The following is a 6,083-nucleotide window of genomic DNA, read 5'->3' on the forward strand; positions in this document are numbered from 1 at the left end:
AATAAACATGCATCTTTTCCTACCCAACAACTTTTACCAAGAAATTTTAAAAACCCCTGCCTGTCTTTTGTTCTGTGAGATGGGAGTATGCTTTGTTTAGGTCTTCCTTGTCTCCATTTGCAAGCCTCTTCAATAAAGCTTTGCTTGTGTGGAAAACTCTACGTGCCTTACCTGCTCATTGTTGACCAGTGAGAAGCAAGAGCTTTATTCCGGTAACAGCAGAAGCACTCTCAACAAGATGGAGTGACACAGTGGCTGCAACAATGGACTCAAACATAGCAACTATTGTAAGGATGGCACAGGATCAAGCGGTGTCTTATTCTGTTTTAAATAGGGTCGCTATGACTCAGAACTGACTTGACGGCACCTAAAAACAATAACAACCATGCTAACTCATTGCCTTCAAGTCGATTCCAACTCATGATAGCAGGACATGAATGTATTGAGTATTTCAAGGTACAAAACTGAAAATGAGACATGCAGAAACTTTCTTCTTTATATTACAAAGAGTTGTGATCTTTATAACATTTTTTACACCAATTAACAGACAGTATTTTATTTATGTCAACTTCTGTCACTTCAGAATGACACAAATACACTGTCATTTTCTCTATTTTTATTTGATTGGGAAAAATTTCAAGTTCCTTTTCTTATCATTTCTCTTTTACAAATATTTAAAACTTAACATACTGTAAAACTTATACCTAAGATTAAACACATATTGGCTAAGATAAAATATCATGCTAGGTTTTACTGTACAGTTAATAGAACAGATTTCTAACAATCAAAACCTTGATATTTCTACTTCTGATCAGTTTTTACTTTTAATGTATTGAAATTTTTTTACTTCTGTAATAAAACATTAATTAGAAAATTCTCCATTTTTTGATAGCATTTATTTTTTTGTAGATGAAGAGTAAAAATAGCTTGTCCCCTTTTCTTAATCCATTTTTAATATAATAAGGCCTGTCAGTTTGTCCTACTGTGGGGGCTTCTGTGTTGCTGTAATGCTGGAAGGTATGGGACCAGTATTCAAATACTAGCAGGGTCACCCAAGGCAGACAGTTTTCAGTGGAACCTCCAGACTAAGACAGACTAGGAAGAAGGACCTGGCAGTCTACTTCTGAAAAAATGGCCAGCGAAAACCTTAGCAATGGCAGCAGAACATTGTCTGATATAGTACTGGAAGATGAGCCCTCAGGTTGGAAGGCACTCAAAATACAACTGGGGAAGAACTGCCTCCTCAAAGTAGAGTCCACCTTAGTGATGTGGATGGAGTCAAGCTTCCAGGACAGGCATCTGCTGATGTGGCATGATGCAAAATGAGAACAGTTACAAATATCCATTAATAATCAGGACACGGAATGTATGAAGTATGAATCTGGGAAAATTGAAAATCATCAGAAATGAAGTGGCATGCATAAACACTGATATCCTAGGCATTAGTGAGCTGAAATGGACTGGTATTGGCCATTTTGAATCTGACAATCATATGACGTACTATACCCGGAATGACAAATTGAAGAGGAATGGCTTTAAATTCATTGTCAAAAAGAATACTTCAAGATATATTCTGAGGTACAACACTGTCAGCAATAGGATAATATCCATATACCTACAAGGAAAAAAAGTTAATACTACTATTATTCAAATTTATGCACTGACTTCTAAGCCCAAAGATGAAGAAATTGAAGATTTTTACCAACTTTTCTAGTCTGAAAGCAATCAAATATGAATCAGAATACATTGATAATTATTGGAGATTGAAATACCAAAGCTGGGAACAAAGGAGAAGGATTTGGAGTTGGAAAATATGGCCTTGGTGATAGAAAAGATGCTGGAGATCACATGATAGAATTTTGCAAGACCAAGGACTTCTTTACAGCAAATAACTTTGTCAACAACATAAGCAGTGACTGTACGTGCGGCTCTCGCCAAATGGAATACACAGGAATCGAATTGACTACATCTGTGATAAGACACAATGGAAAAGCTCAATATCATCAGTCAAAACAAGGCCAGGGCCCAACTGTGGAACAGACAATCAATTGCTCACATGCAGGTTCAAGTTGAAGCTGAAGAAAATAGAACAAGTCGGCAAGAGCTAAAGTAGGACTTGAGTATATCCCACGTGAATTTAGAGACCATTTGAGGAATAGATTTGACACATTGCAAACTGACCGAAGACCAAACGAGTTCTGGAATGACATCCAGGACATCATATATGAAGAAAGTAAGAGGTTATTAAAAAGACAGGAAAGAAAGACTGAAATGGATGTCAGAAGATACTGAAATTTGTTCTTGAATGTAGAGTAGCTAAAGTGAAAGGAAGAGATGATGAAGTAAAAGAGCTGAACAGAAGATTTCAAAGGAAGTTAGGTGTAGCAAAAAGAAGGGTAGACTCAGCCCAGATCCCTAACAACTTTGTAAACTAACAAGCCAACCATGGATGGGTTTACCAAAGATCTATGTTATATGTGAGAATAAACTGCTGTGTGTTTTCCCAACTGAAACTGTTCTTCACAGACCAAATAAATTCATAATTGATAACATGAGAAATTGACAAATGTTTCTAAAGTGATATCTTGGCTTACCTGAAGAGTCACACAGATTCCAACATAATGTTTTATAAAAACGAAATGAAGTACTTAATAACCTTAAATCTTTACTAGAATGAAAATGTTTGAAAAGGTATTATCCTCAATTAATAAGAACTTTTCACTGTGTTAGAGAATTGGGAATTTTCAGTTTTAATAACCAATGAAATGGATATTAATTAAGTTTTCTTCCTGAGTGTTATTTTCTAAAATACACTGAGCCATTTCAATGTGCATATTTATGACTAATTTAAATAAAATGAACATTTCTGTGTCTCCTACAGTTGATGCTATTTCTGATAAGTTTACAGTCAGTTTTTACTATGTAAAACTCCCTAATATAAAAAATTCACCTCAAAACTATTGAATAAATCAAATTATTCTCTGTACTTCTCTTTAATATAACATATTTCTGTACTCTTGAGACTAGAAAATAATTCATCACATCTAATACAGCTGTAAAAGGCAGATTTTTGTTAATTTAATTACTATTATTTTTTCTTAGTCTGGTGAAAGAATTTAGTCAATGAACTGAGTGTGATAAAACTTAAATTTTGTTATGTGTATCCTTTTCAGATGAATTCTATGTTGAGACAGTATCTTAGTTATCTAGTGCTGCTATAACAGAAATACCACAAGTTGATGGTTTTATTAAATGGAAATTTATTCTTTCACAGTTTAGGAGGTTAGAAGTCCAGAATCAGGGTGTTGGCTCTAGGGGAAGGCTGTCTGTCTGCTCTTGGGGAAGGTCCTTATCTCTTTTCAACATCTGGAGGCCTGGTGTTCCTGGGGTATCTCCATGTGTCTTGGTATCAATCTTCCCCTGGGTCTCGAGGATTCTCAGTGCAGGGGCCCCAGGCCTAAAGGACACCCTATGCTCCAGGCTCTTCTTTCTTGTTGGTCACTCTCTTTTTCTAGCTTTTCTCTCCTTTTATCTCTTGTAAGATAAAAAGTAATGTGGGTCATACCCTAGGAAAACTCCACTTATATTGGATCAGAGCTGTGACCTCAGTAAAGGTGCTGCATTCCACCCTAATCTTCTTCGCCATAACCTAATCTTGCCTCTTTAACCACAGGCACAGACTAGGATTTATAGCACATGGGACAATTACATCAGATCACAAAATGGAGGACAACCACAAAATACTAGAAATCATGGCCTAGACAAGTTGACACATATTTTGGGGGAATACAATTCAATTGCTGACAGATAGTAATACTGAAGTTAACATACTTCAATATTTTTTTGTACTGTATAGTAAAATTTTAATGGCGTATACTAACACTGTCAATATTTTCTTGCTTAAATTAAAAGTAGAATTTTTCTACCAGAAAAGCCATAGGTATATAACGACTTGACGGCACTGGGTTTTTTGTCTGGGGTTTATATAATGAATAATGTGTCATTACACATCATCTATCCTGATGTGTAGAACTGAAAGAATGCATGTAATCAATATTAGAAAAGTCTTTAAAAAAAAAAAAAGAAGATATAATTAATAATTCATATTGGTTTAGTACCTATAATGAAATAATGGGAAGTGGGAGGTTTATGTATCTCTCAAACCTTGTAAGGGTTCAGTCATCTTGCTTCATATAGCCTAAGGCCTAAGATTCATGACACTTACAAATAGAATGAACTCTTTAGTAGATAAAGAATAATAATAATAAAAAGAAAACAAACCCACTGCCGTCAAGTCAATTTCTACTCATTGCGACCCTATAGGACAGAGTAGAACTGCCCTATAGAGTTTCCAAGGAGCGCTTGGTGCTTAAAAATAAGATCCTTTATAAAATCTTCAGTGAATATTTGTTAATCAGACACAAGCATACTTCTCATTACCTTTAGCCAGTAAGAAAATAATAATATTTCCCAGAGGTTTTCTTCTACTACAATACTAAAAAATCTGCTAAATTCCATGAATGATCTTTCCGATAAAAATATCTTAAAAAGTTGATAATTTTTAAAAACATTTTAAAGTATATTCTTGAGCTACAACAAATCAAAAAATCCAGAAGGCAAGAACAAAACAAAAGTGAAAAACCTTGTATGGTAAGTTATGTCGCATGTCAGCTTTCATCTTGAAATTATATTTCAAAACTTAATGAATTTAATCTTAAAGTTGAATGTTTACACAGAATGAGAGCTAAAGCCTAGTGTTCACTCAAGACAGAAAATATTATATTGGAACTTATTTAAAGTTCAGATCCCAAATCATTATACCTCAGTGCGAGACTGAACAAAAATTAACCCTGCAAAGCAGAACAAAGCACCAAATTTGTTTTGTTTTGACTTAGTAGTTAGATGAAGAAAAGAAAAATAAAAAAAAAGAAATCTTCACTGAAAATATAGATCCGCAAGCCAGTTATTACATGTGTTCATAGCATAAATTTACAATACTTATATGGTTCTAAAAAACATGGACAATTTCATTTAACATGGTCCCCAGTTGACATTGCTATCAAGCAACCAGTAGAGTGCAAATAATTGCAGAAGGAATACAACTTGACATTGACCTTAAATGATGTTACAGATAATGTTCCAGGAGACCTAACAGCCAAAATCCATACAGCACTCAAACAAGGAACAATGAAAGTGACTTCACAGAAAGAACCAGACATGTGAAGACTTGAACTTCAGCTAGTGATAATATAAGAGACATAATATTAGTTAGGTATTTTTTTAAAAAATCAAGTAAGAAAAGAAAATAATTGAAAATATAAGAAATCTTCAGAAGATACATACAAATATTACAAAATGTGTAAATTTGTAAAAAAGCCAAATGTATTTTAAATAAATTAAATTCGATGTAGCAAATAAAACAAAGTAAATCTATAATACTAGGTAACAGTGGTGTGAATTGGAGGGAATTATCAGAGATACTCAGGAGAGTGATAAAATGTCCATTAATTAATGGTAGGAGATAACATATGAGCAGATATTATGACAACCATTAGACATTTGCAGGGAATGTTAATTTAAGTTAGTGGAAAGGAAAATAAATAAAAGATAAAAAATCAAGTCATAGGCAGCTAATAAGGAAGGAATTAAATGAATCAGAAAAAGGACAAAAAGCACTTAAATCTAGCTATATACTCTTTATAGGATACTCACTTAAAATATAAATAAAAAGATGTGCAATAACAGCTTGAAAATAAATATGCTATGAAATTGCAAACCAACAGCAATCTAATGTACCTATGTCAACATCAGGCCAAAAACATGACTTACTAGAGGTAAAGACAGATAATACATGATGCAAAACATATAATGCAGCACTATTATAACAACCTTAAATTTCATGTTTCGTATTTCATATCACTTGATAAAATATCAAAACATAAGGCATACCTCTTATAGCTCAGCTGCTAACCAGAAGATCAGCAGTTCGAATCCACCAGCCACTCTTTGGTAACCCTATGGGCAGTTCTACTCTGTCCTGAAGGGTTGCTATTTGTCCAAATTGACTCAAGGGCATAGGGTTT

Source organism: Elephas maximus, chromosome 18 (assembly GCF_024166365.1).
Source record: "Elephas maximus indicus isolate mEleMax1 chromosome 18, mEleMax1 primary haplotype, whole genome shotgun sequence".
NCBI classification, from domain to species: Eukaryota; Metazoa; Chordata; class Mammalia; order Proboscidea; family Elephantidae; genus Elephas; species Elephas maximus.